This window comes from Bemisia tabaci, chromosome 3 (genome assembly GCF_918797505.1).
Source record: "Bemisia tabaci chromosome 3, PGI_BMITA_v3".
Classification (NCBI taxonomy): Eukaryota; Metazoa; Arthropoda; class Insecta; order Hemiptera; family Aleyrodidae; genus Bemisia; species Bemisia tabaci.
In genome coordinates, this window is record NC_092795.1 from 63,835,857 (window position 1) to 63,860,982 (window position 25,126).

At 39.2% G+C, this 25,126-nt stretch overlaps 1 protein-coding gene across 1 annotated transcript in view; it reads left to right on the top strand.

Moving 5' to 3' along the window:
• Window positions 1–25,126, top strand: part of Ccn (cellular communication network factor protein Ccn) — a 470,858-nt gene that overhangs the window by 281,140 nt on the left and 164,592 nt on the right. The window contains exon 4 of the mRNA XM_072299014.1: window positions 20,143–20,229. The gene's annotated coding sequence lies outside the window, so the exon portion shown is untranslated. The remainder of the gene's footprint in view (window positions 1–20,142; window positions 20,230–25,126) is intronic.

The following is a 25,126-nucleotide window of genomic DNA, read 5'->3' on the forward strand; positions in this document are numbered from 1 at the left end:
CTAAAATCAGCCTATGACATCAAATGTTGACTGATTTCCTCTCGTCTCCTCACCGAAAAAAAAGTGAAGTTGATTCCAACATTCTGGATGTAAAAAAAGTGTGCGAGAACTTAAAACTAACTGCTGTGGCGAGTAATTAAGCATTTCATAAGTACTCGCACACTTTTTTTACATCCAGAATGTTAAATCAACTTTTCTTTTTTTTCGGTGCTCTTTTAACAGGAAACTAAGTGATATTGATTGAAAATTTGGCGAAGACTTCCTCGATTACTCAGGGGAAATCCACAGATATATTCAAGGCATTAGGCCTATGTCTTTTAGTTTTATATTGAAAAATAAAACAAGAGAGAAGTGAAATTTAGTTGGGCTAATTCTGGTAGATCCTTCATCGACACGGCGCATTTTTTAGTCTTTCGACATTTAAGTTCGGAGAGGGTGTGAAAACAATGCATAATTATGTTGCGAGCCACCTCTGCATAGAGAATTTTTTGATCATGGTGACCGACAAACTACCGAAATTTCAGATTCGGGTTCGTAAGATGATTTAGACAAAAGCACTCCCGCGAAATTTTAAGTAAAAATAGTATACGAAAACCCGAACCTCTGGAACTTCTTCTCATGGTCGCTCCTCTGACATGAGAGCGTATCTAGGTTCCCGCATGAGCCCTAGAAAGCATGGTCCTATGGGTAAAAGAGGATTCCCCTGGAAATTGAGGCACACGCCTTTAGCTCAAAATAGCGACCATGTCAAACTAACAAATTCAAATCTTACCCCTGGCTCGAACTTCGAACATAACAAATCTACGCTGAGTTACTCACACAGAAAAGAAACGAATATGTTTTAAACTTTAAGACTTGCCGTTCCATGTTCCCGTCAGAATCCACATCATTATTTCGAGTTGCACCTCTCAAGCAAAAGACGGATGAAAGCTACGTCGAGGTTGTTTGTTGCGGAATTGCATTAAAGCGCAGCGTTAGCGCTCCGAGATGATTGATTTCGGCTTTAGGTGTTGTGCAAATACTCCTTCAAATATAGCGATAATTACCTCACCGCAAAGCGTCAAACCCCGCATCAACCATCTCTTCCTCAGAACCCCCACGCGTCGTCGCCTCGTTTCAGGGCTTCTTGCCACGACCCATTCGCTCAACGTGTGTGAGTGTGTGTGTGTGGGGGGGGGGGGACTCGCATACAAGATTATTAAAAATTATCCGCCGGAATAAATTGTCAAGTTTAGTGCAGGCGCAATCGCTCTGCGTCCAATCATTATAAGGAGAGATCGGGAAAATAAAAATTTAAATGGCAATGGGCCTGTTGCAAACTTTTGCTAGAACAGTTCAAAAGCTGATAAGTTTTTGCTTGTGTCAGGTCAAAAAAATTTGAACTCGTTCGAATGGCTTTCTGCGTTCACAATACGAGGTTCCGTCGAGGTGCGTGGTTGACCTCGCAGTGTTGGGTCGTGAATTCCCTTAATGTTCCGCTCACCTATTTTAAAATTTCTGTAGATAAAACTAAGCAGGTTGATACGTACGAGTCAATGACGCGCCTTATCAACACGTTGTGTTGGAGTCGGGTTGTTTAAACTGCTGGGTCACTGCTTGTTTAAATCAATTTTTGCTGAGCTTGATTAAATTTCCAAATGGCAGAACTTGATATTTTTCTGATAAAAGTTCCAGATACTAGGGGGCAGGGGTCACGGATGAGTACCTTGGGTTCCTCCCGTACAATGCATGTAAGTGTAACGATTTGTCTATCTAGAACAGAGCTCTAAAACAAGAGTCCCAGAAAACAGCATCTGCCTTATCAATCAGCTGATTAAATGAAAATTCCTTCCCTCCACCTCTTCCTCGGCTGGAACCAATCTTAATCATCAAGATCAATTCGCCAAACACACGATTTACTGTGACCGAAAGCGCCGAAAAAACCGCTCTTGTCCAATAGTAATTTTCATCCAGATTCGCGGTTTTTTCTCGGTTTGGGTGAGGAGAGGCATCGCACAGTGTAGCGAGCCAATGAAGAGGTCGGACATGATACGGAAACTATGAATGCTTTCATCTTCGTTTATCAGAATCGTAGATATTTAAAAGTGGTTCCATCTGGGTGTTTTGTAAAATTTACTGCACGATGTGCCCCTCAGAATTTAAATTCGACGAAATAACATGAACATTTAGTCGAAATACTCATGTTGGACCTCCTTCAATGCCTCGTCTTAATGTGTGACGCGTCGCACGGAGAGACTTTTAAGGTAGGTCGTAAATTCGTCCGAAGACTCCGCGCGGGCTTTGATGGAGACGTTTAATGCATAGTTAAAACGGGCGGGAAAGTGACTCGCGCATCCATTATTCCGACTTCCTCCCGGAGCGCGGACAGTGCTACCGTCTTTTAGGAGACAGCAGTAATTACATTCCGGTTTGGGCCTCGAAGCCCGTAAGAATCAGTGCCAACCGCGGGTCATGCTCAAGTGCCCTTATTCCTGTTTTCGTACTCTGGTGGAATACGAGCGCCCTCAACGAGCTACTGAATTATTCCGCGGCCACGCACGGAGCCCGCGCGTCCCCTCTCTTGATCAACAAGTGAGACGCGCTCTTTGTGTTGTGCAATTCTCCCGCGTCCAACTATAGTGAAGGGATGTTTGTATTTTAGGGGTACATATATATTTGTGGTGAATGTAGACGAATATCTCGATGGCTACAGTTGAATCTTCAAAACTAGTAGATTATGTTATATTTAATTTTCCCTAAAAAAAAAAAAAAAAAACAAAAAAACAAAAACAAAAACTTGCCAAATAATCTTCAAATTTTGCCCGCATATTTTTGATAAAGAAAATTCACAAAAATAATTGGAGGATAGGTATTGTCGGTTGGTTTTTTTGTAGAAAAATATAACCTGAGTGGGGGTTTGCGACGTTGTAGTTGAAGATACCCAGTTTCTTACTGTGCCTAACCTTTGATCAATTCATTCACCAAAATTTATATTCTTCGTAGTATTTTTTGAGTTCTTTGAGTCACCTGCAAGAAAAGGCATTGTTTGAAAAGGACCTTTACTTAACCCTTACATGACCAACCGGGTCTACGAGGGCCGGTGGCTGTAAATGACCGAGAAGCCTGCTCTTCATGAATAGCCCCACAAAAACCCCTAATAACGTAATTATTGAAGGCACAGAAATTTTTTTTTTTTTCATGTCTACCCTAGAATGACTAACCCGGTCCTCCCAGTACAGGCCCGTCATAAGTTTTCATGAGAAATTTAGCTTTTTCTCATCATCTTAGTTGGTAGCAGTACTTGTTATGCTTTGAGGTTATGTGATCAGCAACAACAGCTGATAACTTGCTGATAACAAGTGGATTGCCGATCACTTTTCACTTTCATGGAGGCACAATTTCGAAAGTCGGAGGAAATTGTGCCTTCCCTGTTTACCTCCAAAGCGAGGCTAGGGAGGCTTCGGAACCATGAAATTCGGATTTCTTGGGGTCGATTACGCGGTAAAGCATCTTTTTCGGAGAATCTACGTCAATTTTTAAAGAAAGGAAAATCATGGAGGGGGCCGCTGTCCACTTAAAGGGATCATTTTTGGACGTACAGTGGCCCGATTATGGATTTCTAGGGGTCAATTTCACCTGAAATTCGTACTTTTCAATTTTAATGCAATCGAATCGCAATTCTATCGAGAACCCCGACTTGAAATCGTGACCCCCCCCCCCTTTACTCCCCAAGGGGGAACGGGGGGAGGGGGTTTCGGGACCATGAAGTACGAATTTCTTGGGGTCAATTCCCTATCAACCCCACGGTCCCCGACTTCGTACGACATAAATCAACCGAGAAAAAGGCCTGGTACGGGTGGTCTGGGACACCCTGTATTATCAATACGGGTCTCGGGCCGGCTAGGCGTTTGTGTAGGTAAAAACGGTTAGTCATTTAAGGATTAAAATGCAGTTCCACTCTTAGATGTAAGTGAATGAACAAGTGAAGTCGTACAACACGTAAGTTTGTAATTTAAGTTACCAAACAAATAAATAAAATAAGATTAAATTAAATTATTTTATTTAATAACTAGATATTTAAAACATAGTTTCATTTAAAATCTAAAAATGTATTAATTTTACCTCTTGAATGGTAATAATATAAAAATTCTTATATGGTGATAAATTTCGAGACATTATTTTATAGTTCTTATGAAAAGCGCATCGTAAGGGGGGAGCAAGCTTTTCTTCCTCGTATGGTGTTAGAAGGAAAGACAAACTAACTCTCCTACTTCCTGCAAAAAGGCAACAGGTTCAGGATACAAATATTGTTAAAATTGAATACTAACATCATATTTTTAAGTTAAACAATGAAACATTTTTTTTATTGCTGGAAAAGTCCTCTCCAAAATTAATTTTTAAAGAAGGTGAATTCTTATTTTTTACCTCCATCTCTCCTAAACGGCAGACACGCACTTATGCTTAGTTTTATTTGATTAGATATTTTTAGGGAATAAATCTAGGGCGTGTCGTGTATACACAAATGACACCCCATATGTAAAAATCACGGTTACCGATGCGCAGTTTATTTTAATTAGAACATCTGTCATTTGCCTGGGTACTTCAAAAACCGATTATTGCAAGGGGATGAAACTGCTTATCCCTGGAACGAGAGGAGTAGAAATATGATAGCCTCTCTGAAAAATGTACACCATTGAAAGAGCATGTACGTAATGCAATCGAAACTTGCGTATCATTTTTTTTTATTTATTTATTTGTATTTATTTATTTATTTATTTTTTTCTTTCTAGTGCATGAAGGACACCCAAGCGGCTTTTGTAAAGTCTTACAACATCCCGAACGGGGCAATGCATGTTATTTCCGCTTTTATCACTAATCTGTCGCTTGGATTATATCTTCAAAAAAAAAAAAAAAAAAAAGATTTTATCGTAATGGAATGTTAAATTAAATTGGTCAGGAATAGGTACAGACAATATACACACTAAAATACGATAGAGATTATTCCATTTTGTATAATTTTTTCTCCTTTTTTTAATTTTTAAGCATATTGTTAGTATTTAGAAATACTTACAATACTGTGACAATGCATGACCGACAAGTGTCCTATATAGTTACAAATGAAGCGTACGTGTATGCTTTCATACGTCCGCAACATATCCTTTATCGTCATTAAATCTCTCGCGTGTACTAATGGGAATGGTTAAGCTGACTTTATTTCAGGAAATTTTTCGCGATATTGAAGTTTTACCCCTTTTCCTCTTCCTCCTCAGCCCCTCCTCTCACAATATGAATCGTTCTTCGCGGTCCCAAAAACGTTGTCCTTCAAGTTTTGCGTGAAATGGCAACCCTGATTCAAATATCCTAGGATTTGTTATTTGGACCACATTTTGTATGGAGTTACTGCTATTGCTGGCTCACCTACAAAATCACTTACCGCCATATTGCCGTTCTAAGGAAGAACGCCGTATGAACATTCGAGAGTTGCCAATTTTACTTCGATAAAATGTTTATTTTTGAGAAAAGTTATGAATATTTTTCCTTGAAATTTTCAGTATCTTTAGGTGAAATTGTGAACAAAAGTATATAAAAAATTGGGAAGAAAATATTCATAAGTTTACCAGAAAATGTGGATTTTATGAAAGGAAATTTGGCAACGCAGGAAGGTTCATACTGCGCCTTTCCTTTGCACGGCAGCATAGGGAAGCGAGTATCACTTGTGTTGTTCCTGAAATGAGCCAGAGGTATTAGTTCCTATACAAAAAGTACTCCATTTATTTGGTGGGTTCGGCAACTTTGTCCTGTTCAAGTGAAATCGAACTGCCATGCCTCCTTTCCTCCTTTCCTCAACCGTAGAGCACCTTCTATACTATAAGCCCCGAAACCTCCTAATTTTGCATAACTGGTAACGCTTAGTTCGAGCGTTCTACCTACCGGGCCGATTTTCATATTTTTTGCGGCAATTGACGGGAAATTATCTCTACTTAAATGAGCCCGTTCTATCCAGATTTTCAAAGTATGACCCAGGTTTTTTTACATTACGCAGTAAAGATGCAAAGTCTCCATTTTAAACAATGTAAATGTATATATTTTGTCATAGTTCGTTTGAGCGTTCTACTGGACCGATTTCCATGATTTTTGCGGGTATCGACAGGTGATAGGCCCTAGATGAGCCCGCTGTAATCAGATTTTGGAAATAGGACCCAGGTTTTGTTTCTATAAGAGTAGACCAGAGAACTTAGAAAGGGGCGCCAAATTTGAACTAAGCGGGAAACGTTGAATCTTATTCTGTTGTGAGGGTAAGTGAATTGAAAGTATGCTCCTTTGCTACAAACTATCAAGAAGCGATGAAACGCTTCGTTCTGTTTCGTTCAGTCTTGGCGTGAGGTTAGAAATAAAACTTTTTCAATCGATTCGTATTGGTCCCATCGCTCCCGACCAGAGAGAGATTGGACAAATGAGAGTCGGGTATGCAAATCTCCTTCATTTTTTTGGTCGCTCTTTTGTCGGCGCGGGCCTAAGACAGTGCGAAGGGCCCTATGGGGGTTGAGCCGCGTAGCAGCCAGCGGGCATAGCCCCCTAGTCTAATAATACACATCCGGTAATCGTCACGTCTCAAAATAAGAGATGCCATATTATCATAATTTTAGCTCCATCTATTCCATACTTTTTTTTTTTATCGCTATTACAGTATCTTGCAACAGCCCACCCTACATATTTCCAGGCGTGCCTTTGCGTGCACTTTCCCAGCGGATTGAACAGTACGTTCTCGAAAAGTGGACTAAATGAAGCAAGCCTCTCCTCCTTCATACATAAATATACAATATTGAAAAAATCGAGAAAATTATTTCCTAGAGTCTGAGAGGCAATCCCATATCTAATAAAGCAATTATTGAGCTCGCGCGATTAGAGCTGTGCTAAAAGAAAACTTATTTTTATTTGAAATACACGAATGAAATTCTGGTTATAATCACTCGAAATTTATTGTAACATTCATTATTCAAGTACAGGAAATTACAATGCTGCGATGAAAGTGCATTGGTTCCGCCAGCTTGATGTAAAAAAAAGGATACGATGACACCTACTAGTGCTTGATCACGAGTAGTTTTTCATAGTTTTCAACGTCTGAGTAAAATGTTAAACACCTGAGAATTTCACTTTTCCCGTAAGAAATCATTATTTGGGGCTATCAATGGGAAAATTACGGGACCTTTTGTCCACGCGGAAATATACACTGCGCATATCGATTATTTCTGTCGTGTTGAGTAGGAAAGTCGAATTTCTGATTTTGACGTAAAAATGTATTTATTGCACTTGGAATTAGTTATTTAGTTTATTATTGTGTCGAGGAGGACACTATTTGCAATAAAATCCGACAGCTTTGTGTCCTACATGAATGTAACAATAACTTAGAATTTTATACAGCCTCTTCTCGAAATTATGCTTTTTGAACGGCAAACTCCAAAAGACCATAACCTCGGTTTAAATTGAAGTTTCTGAGAGAAAATATTCAACAAGTTTTGCGAGATACTTCTTTGAAATATTGCATCAATGACTCAATTTTAAGTTGTTGTTTACCAAGATTCAATTTACCCCAGTCTATCTCTTTTCTGGACAAAATACGCATTAACAACCTGACCTTCTCTGAGGGGGCCTCGTTTATCGTGGGCCCTAATAACGCCATAAAATATTCACTAAAAAAGAAGTTGAATAATTTCAACGCAGCTAACCGAAATTGGTGTTGGTACTGCACGTCAGACTCATTGAGCAGCACCCATTGGTTCCAGAATTTTAATAATGCGAGTACAACTCTAAAATGTGTGTTGTACCGTGTCAATAAGTTGGTGCATCTGTTTGGTTACCTGTGTCGAAAACATCTAGCCTTTTTTCCTGCAAAGTTAAAAACCGGTGGAACAAATTCGAAGGTAGTGGTAATAGCATTACTTTGCCCATGAAGTCATTCTAAAAATAGCTTGAACTTTGACTGCTTTTCCGAGCTTTCTCAAGAGAGTTAACGCAAAACAGGCTACTCGTGTCGCAAATCCCAAGACCCCGCAAAAGTTCCAGCGAAGTGTAAGAAAATCCACCGCGAGACTTGATTGCCGACAATATCCTCACCTTGATGTAGCAAAGAATGCCGCGGTCATGGAATCAGAGGGGCGGGGGTGGGGGCAGGTGTTAATAATCACTCCTGAAGGTTGCTAACTTTTCTTCGGCATTAAAAATAACCGTGGAACACCAAAGTGGGGCGATTAAAAAGCTCAACCCGGGATCTATTTTGATTTTCTTCCGCTTATTCGCACCTCTCGGCGAGGTGCGCCCTCGCCCTCGGACCGGAATTAAGAGTTGCTCCACGGTAATGTCTCGCCTCAACCTCTCCCGACCACTCCCGGTCCCGGCCTGGCAACACCATTATGTAAATAAGGCGTCGTTAATCTCCTAGCGCGCTACCGTTGCCTTGTTTCATTCCAAGCGCGACAAATGAGGGCGACTCAATTCTCAGCGCCAATTCCTCGGCATCCCATCATTCTATCCTTCTCCGGGTCTACGCCTCAATTTTTGCCTTGACCAATGGACGATGTAGCCGCTTTGTCAGTGAGATTAGGGATAAAAATTGTGATTCTAACCCCTACATCAAAAATTTGATCCCACGGGTCAAGCGTGTCTCAATAATGAAAACGTAAATCGGAGCGTTTAAAGGGTATACGTCTCCGGTCGCGCTTCGTGGCCCAACGTAGAAGCAGCCGTGAATGAATCTACGTGAATGGAGCGGCACTGGAGCGGGCTCTTCAGGGACTATCTCCTCCTATATGAATAGTAGCTTGCAATTCGGCCCAGTAGAGCTTTAGAACAAACTATGACAAGCAAATTAACATTTACATTGTTTAAATGGGAGAATTTCACAACTTTATCATGTAATGTACAACACATTTGGTAATATTTTCAAATTTTGCATAGAGCGGGCCCATCTAGGGGCTAATCCCTGTTGATTACCGCAAAAATGAAGGAAAGCTCCTTAGTAGAACGCTAGAAAAAAAAAAAAAAAAATTGTCTCTTAGGGCACCTAATACCTAACCAAACACAAACATTTAAATCTAAACTTCGATATTTCCTTTTACCACACATTCTTCATAATTGTGTTTATTCAAAACAATATTTCGACTAACAGTTACAGTGTAGTTTCGCGCATTTTACTGTGTTTTCTTCATCCTAAAATTTACCTTAAATTAATACATTGTGTATTAGTACTTAGCGTATTCTCTCTCTGAATGCGCTCTAATTAAGAATAATCCGTAGAGATTTTGAACTGTTGTGACGTTGAAATGTTTACAGATGGTGACAGGAGAAATATGATTATAATAAATTTGTATGCCGTTTTGTGAATTACAATTCATTAATCTCGCGCGGGTAGCATGTGATGACTTTGCTAGGTGCAATTTGAATTGAGGCAAAATGGCTGCACACCCCGCGAAATTGTTCACCCTTAACGTCGTTCCACATATTCTTTGCAAATATCTATTCCGCTAATTACAAGAAATAACGTTCTTGAAATTGTACCAAATGAGAACGCTGCATTGATGCTACCCATAAACGGCTAACTCGAATACAGAATTTGTAATGGCCAATGAGGAACAAACATTCCCAAAGCATCAGCAGTTAAAGCTATGTGTCGTCATGGAAGAGAAAACTAAAGTGCCTGCAATTTTGCGTGTATGCAACTGGGACATCCGTGGAGCATGAGTGGTTGCATCCTTACATCGCGTCTTAGAATGCTGAGGCGCCTTCGATGTTTCCTCTTAAGACGCAGAAATGTCCTCGGTAAATCTACCAAAACAGGAATCTAGCGCGCGGTGTTTCAAAATATCCGCTCCCATTTTATTTTTAGAAGTGGCTATTCGTTGGTACGGTACCGACGGATAAATGGCTATTCGTCGGTACCGTACCGATGAATAAATGGCTATTCGTCGGTACCGTACCGATGAATAAATAGCTATTCGACAGTACCTTACCGATGAATAAATAGCTATTCGTCGGTACCGTACTTTGATTTTAGTACGTAAATTATATTAAAGATATGATTTCTTAATAATATTTGGTGGAAGTTAAGAGCTAAAAATTGGGTGAAAGATGGAAAAAAAAACCCAACACGAGTTGTAAAGAAATATTCTCCAAATTTAATTTATGTATTAATACTCTCACATAATACATGAAATGTACTACTTGTAATATGTCAAATAATCATAATACTGAAATGTACTTCACTGTCAAATGAATCATCATAATACTGAAATTTACTACTCTGTCAAAAGAATCATCAAGAACGCTTCTTTTTTTTCGGGTGGTGGGGCTTTAGTTTCATTTGCAAGTGTTTTCTTTGTTTTCGTTTTTTCGGGGGGATTTTCCACAGATTGTCGGTCGGCAACGGTGCGATTAAAGGAAGAAAGTTTGTCTTGCTGGCAGTTTAGGTCGCCCTCGTGAAATGACTTTACTCTTAAATTTTAGCTTCGTGGAGCTCTCTGCACTGACATTTTCGTCAGATGGAGCAGCAACAGAAATCGAAGATTCGCTAGTGGTGGAATAGCTCTCTGCACTATGATCGTTGTTAGTTGGGGCAGCAACAGAAACCGAAGATTCGCTGGTGGTGGAATAGCTCTCTGCACTATGATCGTTGTTAGTTGGGGCAGCGACAGATACTGAAGATTCGCAAGCCGTGGAGCAGCTACCATGAACTGACAATAGTTGTACATTTGTTCCAGTCCTAACCATGTTTTCAATCATCTTGAATGAACTTAAATAACTGTTGAATTGCGTGGTTCCGTGGTCTGAGGTTAGGCTAGCAATGTTTAAAACAATGGGCAGAATCATGTTGTACTTTTCACGCACACTTAGTGCCTTACGCTTTGTTCACTCTCCTTCAAATCTCCAGAAAAACCATTAGAAAATTCTTCCAACAGTGCATCAACCTCTGGGCATTCTGTATCTAAGCAACCATCCTTTCTGTGATAGCGAATGTGAAACAAAGATACATCGAAACAGGATAAACGATCATGCTCTCGCTTCAAGAAGATGTGCCGGCATGGCGTTTGCTTGTCCATTCGGACCAAGGCTTGACAACACATTTTTATTAATTAATGTCGCCGATGCGGTACCGACGAGTAGCCATTTATTCATCGGTACGGTACTGACGAATAGCCATTTATCCGTCGGTACCGTACCGACGAATAGCCTCATCCTTTATTTTTTCCCTACCGAGCGAAGAGAATTAAGAGCGATATTGATTTATCTCAATAAACCCAGCAAAAGAAATTCGGTCTTACCGTCTAAAAGGCAACGTTATATCGCATCGTGTAACATAATTCACTAGCCGCCACTTTGACTGGAAAAGAGCCCTCGCTTTTTTGTGAGTTGTGTCTTCCACAAGCTGGGGACCTCTTCTCGCTGAGCCTCATCGATCGGACCATACTTTTATTCATTCTAATTAGCCGGCTCGTCTTAAAAGAAGGTCCCGGAAACTTTTAATTGCTTCGTTTTTTCAATTTAATTTAACGGAGTAGCAAGTTACTTGTTTTTGATCTTGGGCTCTTATTGACATGATGACGGTGGAATAAATGCTTCAACTCCTGAGTAAAGTGACTGAGGCTCAAGATGGATCCTTATCTTTAACACAGTGTATCAGGGGTACAACAATTGGGTTTTTGTTGTTACCCGATATTTTAATAAGAAATTCCCATGACCCGTCCATCAACTCAACGCGCGACGACTTTGCCCGATAGTGCGCGGGCATCGTTGCCGGTGTACGCCAAAGACGACCAATGCCCGGCTGAGTTTGCCCTTGAAATTTCAGTGAAATTTCAAAAGGCCTCATAAATTTCAATTTTTTTGAAAAATTGATTTATTTGCCCCTTAATTCCTTTTCTTTACTCATGTTCCTAAATTTAATAATAATACAGTTTCTTATTGTTCCTCACGCCTGTTTTTTCTTTCTTTCCCATTAGCTAGTCTTGTTACTCTCCTATAAATAATATGGCATCGTAAAACAATTGTGTCCCTCAAAAAAAGTCATGATTGTGCTATTCTTTTCAGTAGGTAAAATTCTTCTCTAAGATTAGAAAAAACCCCAAAAAACTTTCAGATCTAAGAGTAAAGAATCCGGCCAAAGTCTTAAACTTGTTGAACCAAATTTTTCTTATACTCCTAAAAGAAAATAAAAAATTACCTATACTTTACTGAAAATCGAATGTGTGGGCCCCTTCATAAACGAGCGATACAACATTCACTGCATGTGTGTATGTGGACATCTTGTAGGAGCCCAAGCGTTCGCTTTTTGCAACAAACGCTACATATTCGTGAATGGAAAGTCCTTGAAGGAGCACATAACGTCCTCTTTCTTTATTAAACTTATGCATTTTTTATTCAGAATCTTCATAAAATCAAAAAGAAAAGTATGGACTGATCTGAGCCTTATATGTGCTCTAAAACAATATGAAATATTTTATCGCACAAAGTCGAATATTTTTCTTTAAAATTTAGAGCTACGTAACTAATTCAATAATCATGACTCGTGTATTTGCAGAAAAGTTTTCTCAGAGACTCAGTAAATTCCCTTGCTGAGCGTGCATGTATCTTCAAGTAGGCATTATACTTCTAAAAGGAAATGTAGGCCCCTTCATTTAGAGTGATGCAACAGTCATGACGTGTAAGTATGTTTAGCCCTTGCAGGAGCCTCTCCTCACCGATTTGCATTTTTATCTAAAGTAAAAAAAAAAATAGTCCGGTAGGTATGGATTGATCTATGAGCCTTCTATGTGCTCCAAAACAATATGAAATATTTTATCGCACAAAGTCCAATATTTTTCGATTCAGGTCCTACAAATGCTTTTAAGAGAGCAAGAAAAAAAAATACTCAATCGGCTGGCTAAAGTCCAGTATTTTTCTTAAGAATGGTCTCCTCCTTCAATGAGTGATGCAACAATTGCGACATTTTTATATGAAAAGCCCTTGCAGAAGCCTTTTATTTGACTCAGCTAAATTTTGAAGAATCACTGACGTGTCCGCAAAAATGAACGGGTCACTGAAATTAATGCTTCATAGAGATATCAGAGGATCCATGTCAAAACCCTCTTACCTATTCTACTCTACCTAAAATACGCTGTAAGCAATCTTCCAGCAAGCAGAGGGGACAAATACTAATGATTACAGTAAGAGCATTTTTGCGGACACTCAGTGATTCTTCAAAATTTAGCTGAGTCAAATAAAAAGGCTTCTGCAAGGGCTTTTCATATAAAAATGTCGCAATTGTTGCATCACTCATTGAAGGAGGAGACCATTCTTAAGAAAAATACTGGACTTTAGCCAGCCGATTGAGTATTTTTTTTTCTTGCTCTCTTAAAAGCATTTGTAGGACCTGAATCGAAAAATATTGGACTTTGTGCGATAAAATATTTCATATTGTTTTGGAGCACATAGAAGGCTCATAGATCAATCCATACCTAACCGACTATTTTTTTTTTTACTTTAGATAAAAAAAGCAAATCGTGAGGAGAGGCTCCTGCAAGGGCTAAACATACTTACACGTCATGACTGTTGCATCACTCCTAAATGAAGGGGCCTACATTTCCTTTTAGAAGTATAATGCCTACTTGAAGATACATGCAGCTCAGCAAGGAATTTACTGAGTCCTCTGAGAAAACTTTCTGCAAATACACGAGTCATGATTATTGAATTAGTTACGTAGCTCTAAATTTTAAAGAAAAAATATTCGACTTTGTGCGATAAAATATTTCATATTGTTTTAGAGCACATATAAGGCTCAGATCAGTCCATACTTTCTTTTTGATTTATTAAGATTCTGAATAAAAATGCATAATTAAATAAAGAAAGAGGACGTTATGTGCTCCTTCAAGACATTCCATTCACGAATATGTAGCGTTTGTTGCAAAAAGCGAACCGCTTGGGCTCCTACAAGATGTCCACATACACACATGCAGTGAATGTTGTATCGCTCGTTTATGAAGGGGCCCACATTCGATTTTCAGTAAAGTATAGGAAATTTTTAAAATTTCTTTTAGGAGTAATAAGAAAATTTGGTTCAACAAGTTTAAGACTTTGGCCGGATTCTTTACTCCTAAGAATCTGAAAGTTTTTTGGGGTTTTTTGTAGTTTTTATATCAGGTCGTTTTTGGAATGATGTGAAGCTAATGAAACATTTGGCTGGAAAAAGAAGAAACTGAGAATAATTTTTTCAATGAGCAGAACTGGAACTCCTTGTTTGATCAACTAAACATTAATAGGGGGTGATTCAGTTTGCAGTCAATAAAAGTTAGGTACCTGATGTTTTGGAGTAGTTTAAACTTCTCTCATCGAAATAGGGTACATAATGTTTTTAAAAACTGATGGATTAGCAATTAATTGTCATAGTGTAGGGCTACTAAGAATGAACTTCTTTTGCCGCATAAATTATTCCTTACTCATAAAGTTTACATTAATTCTGCAATTTTTACTGCGATTAACGCAACTGTTGGACATACTTACATTCAGCCACTAAAATTTTAAAATTAAAATAACAGTGAGACCACTAAGTGGAAAGTCCATTCAAAGAGTTAAAATTATTTTTTTTTGGTTCACTCATTATAAAAATAATTTCCTGTAAGAGGTATTTAATTTATCAATAAAAGTGTGCGTCAAGCCAAGCCCCTTCGGCCACAAAAGTATTTTTTCTTTTTAACAGAGATATAACGTCTAGGAATGTGACACTTGAAACATGAAGATAAGAAAATTTGTACTTATACCTAAGTATTATGCACTCCGTTGAACTTGAGCGATTCAGGTAATAATCGACTGAATTTCAACCTCAGTTTACAATGTGCCCAGTCAGAAAAATAATTGAAAAAGAGAAAAACTTGCTGCAAATATTACACTGTAAGCTTACCCACCGGGGGGGCAATACCGCCACTCTTGATACAGTATGCCTATATTGACGCTATAGCGGAGAATATTTTGATTTATTTTGCTTGAGAGTCGACCACATAATTTGTCGAATTGTATGACTGGCATGTAAGCAAGCAATTAAAATTTGAATGGCTCTTTAGATTCATGAAAGATAATGAAAGGCTACCTCTCAGTTACCTGGTAGTTCAAGAATTCCTAGTAATTTTGTTGTCTACTGTCTGACTAAAAACACCACCCCCAAACTTTTCATCAGAGCATGTTCCGCAGTTGGTGCCTGGCGCAAACTTTTTGATCATAAACGCTATCGATTGGTCTAATCTTTTTTGGCTTTGATTCACCCGATTACATTTATTCCATTAAGAACTAGGTAGGCACGCGAACCATACATAGACCCAACGCTCAATTAATTCAGAGAGTCACTGTTTCACTGGATTAATTATGCTAGAAACCACTAGGTGAAGATGGAATACTTCTGTGACACAACAACCAACAACACCACAATATTTTCACATCAAGAGTGGCGTTAGCCACCCCGTTCGAGGAAAATGACGACCTACTAAAGTCCCTATAACAAAGGGGTGTGGCCGACACTCTTAGTCACACCTTCAACTCACTTCATCTGAAAATTGATTCGATATAGAATGGAATTCAGAGCAAACGTTGGCACAGATTCCAACGATCTTGGTGTCTATGGACGTAGCTAAGTTAGCCGGATGGCATTTAAGGGTTTATTATCTAACAGTCGTAGCTGCACCACCAGTGTAAGTCCATAACCTAACCTCACTATTTGATGTGTTTACATCAAGTTTTCATATAGGGCTTTTTTTTTTATCGCGGATCAGGGTGGATCTCGGTGGAATGCACTGGATCGGAATCCTGAGCGATTCGGACCAATCCAAGTGTTCCAAGCGATAAAAAAATCCAAACTTGGAATTTGGTTCGATTTGATATTGTTTTGATTTTTTGGGGACGGCAACTTCTCTCGCATTAGATTAGGATCACAGTGGATCGCGAGCTCCCCCACCTCGGAAGAGCGATCCAGCGTTCCACCTGATCCACCTGGAACGCTTGGATCACGCTGAGGAACAGAATAAAAAAATACCGATGTTCATCGCGATCCACCGCGTTCCACTGCGATCCGCATAAAAAAAAAGCCCTTATTTAAAAATAGAGACGGAATGGGCGCTACGTAATTACTTGGCCCAACGATTTATGCAGGAATGTAAATTCTTTATTTTATAGTAAATCATCAAGCTGAGAAAATAGAAACGAGTACATACCTTTCATGAAAGACTTTGTTACACATTGACTGGCCAAATGGTGTTTTCCTAACAACTTCTGACGCAAAATCAAAGAGACTCGAAGAAAACCAAATTTGAGCTAATACTCATCGTCAAAGATCTCTGATTTAGGGACCTAAAGTTGACTTAGTGATTGAATTATACCTCGCATCCCCGCATATGCCGATGATGTAAACCAGCAACGGTAAGAGGAGGCGAAAGCTTTTCCAAGATTAGTCATGAAGAACACAAGATCTTAATGTCAATAACATACACTTAGAAGAAGCACAAGCACTCCAGAGCACGTAGGTGAAAGCAAAATTTAAAGCGAATAAATTTGGTCAAGCAATGTTACCGTGTGTCGCAAGTAGTGTGATGGGGGAGGCTCATATTACAGTAATTTTTAGATCTTTTCTTGAGAACTGATATGGTCCACTGAAAACAACTACATCCTCATCAAGATATGGAAAGTAGCATTCGTGACTTGAGGAAAACAATAATGTAATTAAAAACTGAGAGTAATGGGCCTCTCCCTTTCGATCCATTGGTGTGCACGGTAGGGAAATATTTGATGCTGTTAGTCACGGGAATGCAAACTGTGGTGTAGATCCTGCTTCCTTTTGATAGTTTGGCACAACTTTGTTGTCCTATTATCGACGTAATTTACCTGAATTACATTTATTGATGCTTGGGTCAGACATACACACCGACTACCGACTGATAACCTCACTTCTGAACAAAGACATCACTTGAACATTTTAAGAGAAACTAATGAAATAGTGTATCGGACTCTGGCAGAAGACGTGGGACGTAATAATATAGTGTGTAAAAATATTAGTAAGCTTCTACAGAGAAATGAACTCTTATATTACATTAAATCATAAATCTGTTCTCAAGTAGTTAGAGTTGGAAGTTGGTATTGGTAACTAGGGAAATTTCGTTCCCGAGACTGGCTGAACTGAACGGAATCGACCAATGGCATTGAACCACATATACCGGTATTTTTCTAAAATTCAAAACAGTGTAGCTAAAATTTTGAAAGTTATTTGCCGATGCTGAATTATCCGAGCATTGAAACCCTATTAAAAGTGGTATAAATGAAATCCTTATATCCTCAAGCAGGCCTTTCTAGGTTCCATTAGAATCTGTTGCCGTGTAAGAGAGAAATCTGTTGCGAAAGGTGATCGTGTCGGTTTCCCGCTACTAAACGCCCATGTTACAAAAAATATTTGTCATTTTGGGCCCTTAAAGTGCCTATAACTTTTGAAAACTCAATGGATCTGGATGAAACTTTCCCCCACTTAGTAGGCCCAATTTAGGTGCGTCATTAGACACCAAGATCGTTGGAATCCGTGCCGTCGTTTGGTCTGCAGTCGAGTTCGAGTCGAATCAATTTTCAGAATAAGGGAGTTACGTGGTCTATGGTTGCTGCCACCTTTTTCGTTGGAGGCTTTCCAGTGTTGTCGAGTTTAGACTTTGTCCGGAGGTGGCTAACCGCCACCCATGATAAAATAGTATGTACCTAAGTACCTTTTTTTTCTATTGCTCTAAACTTTATTTGCATTTAAATGATAAATTTCAAGAATCATAGATGAAGAGCCCAGTACTCAGTGCATTGTATGTAACGTTGGAGTACATATTTCTGCTGTTTTTTATTTTTTTTGTTTTTTCTACCGTTTTTTTTTCTTTTTTTTTTTTTTTTTTTTTTTCTTTTTTTTTTTACTGAAAATCATTTTCTTCACAGTGAGTACATGAAGTTTAGAGCCAAAAAAATACGAACAACAAAAAGTAAAGGTAGGAATTTTATGATCATTTTGTCTTAGTTGACCGGCAAAAATCTACAGTATCAAAAATCTATGGCACGAATGCGGACAAAACAAACAACGGCGGTTGAATCATTTCGATTTCAGCCGCCATTTTGTTGCGAGACGGCAAGGGGGCACGAGATACGACTCTAATACTCCCTATGCATATTCGTCTTGTTGTGGCACGCAGTTGGGCAGAAAAAATTACTAGAATCAAAAAATTACTGAAAATCAAGCTTAGATTTTAATTTTTCACGGTTTCATTGAAATTTCATGAAATTTCAAGTGAAATTTCAAAATCTTAGTTTTCATGAAATTTTCCATCTCAGATGCCCGGCCATTGATGCCTAATCGCCTCTGATTGTGAGTCACACGGTGGCCAATTAGGCAGCTAGGGCATCGTTTTTTTTTGCCCGGCCATCGTCGACAATGCCCTAGGTAGTTGGGCACCGTCGACGATGACTGGGCAAAGACTGACTTTGCCCGACACCCCTACGTTTCCCGTAACCTAAATAAAAAAACTAATTGAAGGGTCTCCCTGCAATTATTCTTGAGACCCGGAATCAAATAGCAACTAACAAGTCTTTTTTCGCACAAAAATCACCGCAAACAACTCAATTTTTAAAGGCCGGGGAGATTGTTTTTCTTCGAAAACTCAAATTCTATTTTTCGACCCAACTTGACAAAAGCTCCTCTTCTGGAAATGTTGCCAGCAGGAAGGAGATTATTATTCCTGTTACAGCAAAAACTAATTGACTTGTATTCACAGCACTCGATTCAATTCGTAATTTGACTCTTTGACGTATTACCATACTTATTAGAAGTCTTTGAACGCTATGGAGGATAATATGAGAAGGTTTTCCAGGAAAATTAACAACTACTTGAAGAATCCTTACTCGTAAGAAAAAATTAAAGTCAGAAATAACATCAGCTGCGTCCTACTTCGAATTTTACCCGTTACCTTCTTTTTCCGTAATTCGCGAAATCGAAAAGAGTTTTCCTCGAAAATTCACAATTATTCCTCAGACTAAAGCCTTCTTGGAAAGCTGCAAGGGCAAAAGGCAAGAGAACGCAAATCCCGCAAGTAATCAAGGGTCGTAGCGTGTGGTTTTCCACGAATCAGACACTTTCCGATACCTATAATCATCAATCTCCCGCCAGTGTGCGGTATGCCAATTTCCACAAGTAATTGCAAGACGCAATTTTGCATCTACCCTCACATGCTTAGTTCCAGATACTAATTGTTTGAGAATACTTAGCGTCAACTACTAACTAAATTAGTTCTCTGTCTGCAAAGTTTCTTCTCCGGTCCTGGTTGCGGAATTGAACGCGAAACTCTCTGATTCGATTCTCCACGGGCTTTGCTAATCTTGGCACGAGGTGCTTTCGGCTGTAGAATAAGAAATCCAACTGCTGGAAATTCAAAATTCAGAAGCCGATATCACTACATAATATTATGCTCTACGTTTCTATCATCACAATCAACATCAAACTTATCAAGTCAAACTTATTGGATGACAGTTTCCATTGATCCTAGTTCTGAGTCTAATTTTTAGTTAAACTTACCTATTTTTTAATTATACTCTGAATTTAAACTTGTGTTTTGCTATAATGCAACTCTAGGCCCATTTACTCAAACATGGACTACATTTAGCAGTAAAAAATTACTATTAGTGACACTTATTAAGAGGCCAAATATGTGTTATTGGTTTTCCTGTTCAAGTAGGTGTGATTTCTGATTTGTTTATTGCAAAATGCAGTCCTAATGAACGAAACTGCTAGCAACCAGCTTTCATGGTGGCATACAAGAGATTGTTCTATGGCGGAAACTTAAATTCCGATTTTTTCTGAAAATATCTCATTTTTTGTAACAATAAGTTTTTTTGCGCAATCTTTTTCATCCTAAAGGTGTGCAACGTAATCACAGATTTTGCCGTGCCGGGCTCTGAATACTTACGCACTCGGAGGCCTACTCAATAAACTGTGCCGTCAGAAATCGCTTAGAGTTTTTCTTTATGCTGCTTTCTTTTCCTCGAATCGAAAGTTCAATTTGTGTATGTTTAAAAGGCATTTATGTATTAATGTATTTGTTTCTTTTAATTGGGTTTTTTTTTTGTTTTTTTTTTGCTCAGGTGCGGCATGTTAGAAAATGGCCTGCCGCAGTTGCAGTAGCCGTGATACTTACGCTGTCAGCAGGCTTTCAAGAACAGCAAAAAACGGTGAGTAATACAGATAACTATCTCTATATTATACAGCTACACGCAAAATCTTGGAAGCACTATTTCTGACGAACTGCCGGACCGATAAGGACGATCTTTACATGTATGTTCATCTGTAGTAGATGTAGATGTGCAAAAAATTAAGAAACCCCGAACTTTAATGTTGTAGAGCTTTTAAAGCTCATGTCACTTAAGTCCAATGTTAATAGCGTGAGAGATACGTCGTTTCCGCTAGAAACGTCAAGGTGTAGGATTCTACCTGAGTGACTCCCATAAAAAATAAAACAATGGAAAAGCTCTTGAAGGGCTCCTCATTCGAAGTGTTGAGGAACGGTGCATAGCTCAGAGTTCAAGGTTCAAGATCCAAGGTATAAGGTTGAACTTAATTTTTCCTGCATTCTTCCAGCTTCGATTTGTGGCATTGGTCAATTACTTGATTGCTGAATTTCTATTAATATTTACAGCAGACAAACAGCAGATACAAAGTGAGAAGGCAGGCGCTGCGTCGCGTCGGGACGGACCAAATATTATTAACTCTTAACGGTCGAAATCATATTTTTTTTTTTTCTTTTTAATTAAGTATTTAAAGGTAACATAAATGGAGTAGTAATAGAAATTTTTCCTGTAAGTGGACTGTGAAATTATGTACATCCAGATATTTCTCATCATTTACAAATCTGAGTGTTACGTCAACAATTTTGAAATCGATTCAGCTCGAACACAAAATGGTGTATTAAAATGGAAGAACATTATGCCTTTACATATGCATATAGGGCCCGCGAAGTGGGCCTGAAGGCGCGAGGCGCCCTTCCGGGGGTTGGGCCGCGTAGTGGTCAGGGGACAGGGCCCCCTAGTTCTATATAATGTGCTTGAACAGCCAGCATTTTAAGCGCTCAGCCGATAGGCGGCGCTTTTGGGCGCTTCTGGGTACCAGATGCGCCCTTTCCAGCCGTTCGACTCCCCCGATGTAACATGTACTATACTACATACCGTTTTGCCTTATGGGTAATGACGCCATTCTGGTACACCCGGGAAAATTTGATTTTCTTCTGCATCTGGTATTCGTAAAAGTTTTCGTGAGATGTTTTGCTTTTAAGCATAACATTCTCGCACGGACATATTACCTGGTTAAACTATTTTGGGGCTTCTTTATGCTTAAATGACTCATATTCGAGGTTGTAGTTTCAGATTGATTCGAAAAAAATCACGAACAGTCACGTGATCTCTTCATTTTAGTGACGTATTACTGTGCTATTTTGTGATTGGTTCATTTTCTCGGCGCAGCATCGTCAAGCGTCAGCTGTTTGCGGCTCTGGGTTGAAGGTTTAAGGTTGTTTGCCGGCCAGGTTGGCCTAGTGGTCATGGTCAGCGCGTCTGACTCTAGGCCAATAGGTCCCGGGTTCGAATCCCGGTGGTGGCGACAAATTTTCATGGAACTGACGAGTGGATCTGCAGAAACAGATTCCACTCGGCCTTAATCCCTGAAAATTTGAAAGCCTGGAGCATGGATGTGCCTAAATCCCATGATGTCTAAGGACAATAAATACTGTCTATCGATGGCTGTAGGTTCCAACGGAATATAAGCCACTAAACCAGCAAAAAAAAAAAAAGGTTTAAGGTTATGTCAGAGAGAACAGAAAGTTAGAGGCCCGACTCGATGCTAGGTAATTGAAACAGATGCGCTCGCAGCGCGCTCGCTGGCAACGTACGCAACTACTATTTTCTATTGTTTTCTAGAGACTAGCGGCGGGTATGTTGCTGCCGGACCACCTTCACGTAGGCAATTTGTTATACATCGTCCGTCCGCAATACTCTCGCTTGGCCGTATGAAAACGTTCCTCGCATGCGCAGTGTTAAAGAAGCGCCATCCAACGCTTTGGCGTTGGAACTGCTTGTTTGTTTTCGACCTGCCACTAGAGCTCTAGTATAGTAGGGCGCTCAAGCGGTCAAATGGCGCACCAACTCATCGATGCACGGAACGCCATTTTTAGTTTTTTTTTTTTTTTTTTTTTTTTTTTGATTACCTCATTATATCTCTGTGAATACGATTTAATGCAAAGAAGCGTAAGAAATAAATAACAGTCCTAAAACTGTCTTCGCTATGCGGTTTATAGTTATCTTATAATTACTTCTGAAAGTTCAAGATTCGTGTTCTGTTTTCCGAAAACTTTTCCACCGGTGACAACCTTATTCAGAGACCATTAGTAGAATTTGCCTACATCTAGGTTATGTGTCTTTGACCTAGGTACTGGAGAGTATTGCCATCCTTTTGCCCCTCTCTGATTGGTTCATGAGTTTTGGCCTCTCTGGCCCTCTTCAGGCCTAATAAGATCAATGTTCGTTTTCTGTAGGTACAGCCACGATTCAGATTCAGATGACACTACTCTCCCGTATTTGCTTCTCGCGTCTCGCTTACTCCTTTGTTTTTTCATCTTTCGTCCATCTCCATCCATAATTCCAGACTGGAGCATTTTGCGCACCTCAAGCGCAGGGATTTGTACCTTCTTAATTGTCACCACCTCATCGCTGCAAATTATGAATAGGACCGCTCGAGTGTATCCTTGATCATAGAATATCTATTATTCTCAAAGCAATGTCGTCATCACATCCTTGTCAGTTCACAACTTCTGATTATTGAGTTTAACCCTTTATTGCATAGCGTTCCATGAAAGCAACAAATGTTTTTTGGGCTTTGATCCTCTATGGCAGGAAATTGCGCAAAGCAACACATTGTTTTTTGGAGAGGATTAGATGCCTAATCTTTAAAATTTCCAAAAAAATAATATAAACTGGAACTGCATCTGTTTTTCTAAGCCAAAAACACTGTGAAATGTAGATTTTTCCCTTGAAATCGGTGATTGACTCATGCAACAAAGGGTTAACTAGGTGTCAAAAAATCTGAGATATCTGAAATAGCAGAAAATTGTGTACTCTCAAAGTCTAAGATTTTTTACGGCACCGACAGTTTCATAAATCTTCCTTATAACACTCTACTCTGAAACCACTACATTCCACCTCTCACATTGCTCCATAACAAAGGCATGTGTTAGCTTCTTAATTGTACTAAAATTTCTAGGTTTCATGACTCATTTACTCATTCACTCTTTGGTGAATTTGGTTCCATCAGATTCATTGCAAGACACCTTATGTGTTATCTCCGCAGACTTAACACAGGCATTTGAACGCTCAATAAGAGCAAAATTTCAACTGGCCGGTTGTCTACTTTACAGTAAAGAAGGTAAATAGCCCTCCTTAAGGACTCGCTTTGAGACGATAAAACAAGGTTTCTCCATTACTTACCGTAAGACGATAATGAATTTTCCACCAAACTATGTAGGAGATGAGGTTGAAAGTTACATCACCTCCATATGTGAGGAAGTTTTCTTACCTACAACGTGATTTTATGACTTACAATAACAATAGATAGGTACTGCTTTCGTCTGGCATTTTTTCATGCATCGCGTCGTCGAATAAACGGGGACCTACATTTAGTTGATTCCGTGAATAGGTAAAATGGCTCAGAGAGAATAGCTATTGAGATTGCAAGTTTCATGAATACGAGGAAGTTTTCATTTCTGCAATCTGATTCTGGAACTTTTGATACCTTGATTCAGTTCCGGATCCAAATTCATGAACCATAGAGAGTTTTTGGAAATTGATTACACAATATTATTGTGAGAGATTTTTGAGGTTGAGTCTTTGTTTACATTCTCAAAGTATCAAAAGATCTACAGTTTCATCGTGTTTCCTCCTAACTTTATCAGCTTATGAGCAATGGTTCCTAATTTACTCAACTCCTCAGCAGGCCAAAAATCCATGCCTCAATAGATACATATGAGAATCATGCGTTTCAACGAAACCTACGAGTCTTGCTTATCGTCACTCAGGAACCACCGATCTTTTCTGCAGGTGTCATGAAACATTCATGACAAATACTGTTGCAACCACCCTTATCCTAGGTACATATCTATGCATAGTAATTCTAGTGATCTGCTCCATACTCATAATGTAATTTCTGTAAAATACAGTTGGACGGTGAAACTACCAGACCACGTATCTCCGTTTGCGACGTTGTAGATTTCCTTTCATACTTTCTTCTTTACACGGAAAACCAACCAACGTCAATTTTTAAAAGCTTCTGCAATTTTTCTTCTCTGTGCGAAGAAAACTCTGTGAAAACCAAGGAGGAAAAATGATTTATTCTCTGTCAAAAGAATAAAATGGGAGCGGAGATTTTTAAGCACCGCAAACGAGATACATGGTCTCCTAGTTTCACTGTCGACTTGTCACGATGTACGTACGATAGTACCTACAATATACCTACAGATTGCATTGGAGATATTACTGTCCCTGTTCCAGTGACTGATTCGAATGTTATCACAGTAGAGGGTTTCAGATATTTGGGCCAGCATGGTTTATTAATTACATAGAACGTAAGTTACCTTTAAAAATTAAGGCGTACCTAGAGGCAACTTCTGCCTTTGGTTGGCCAGAAATTTCTGTAAACGCATTTAAGTTCCTAAAATGAGAAATTCTGAATCAACTAAATGAAAGCAAGGATTTCAGGAGAACATGATTAGCAGCTTGCTGTCAGATGGAAAACCGCGGAAGGAAAATGGGAAAGATTTTTCACTAGGGCTCAACATAATATGAGGAGGAAAAAATGAATGTAATTTCCGTTTACTCTGGTTATAATTCTGGTATTGTAGGAATTCTCTTTCTCTATATTTACTTAATTACGTACTAGATTATTGTAATCCTGTTATCACGAAGACAGAGTATCATAGAGCATAAACATAGGAAAGGTTGTGTCTGATCATGGGTCATTAGAAGGTTTTAGCATAGTGTGCTGCAACCTAGCGGACACATGGCGCCTTCGATTCGCGAAAAGTTATCT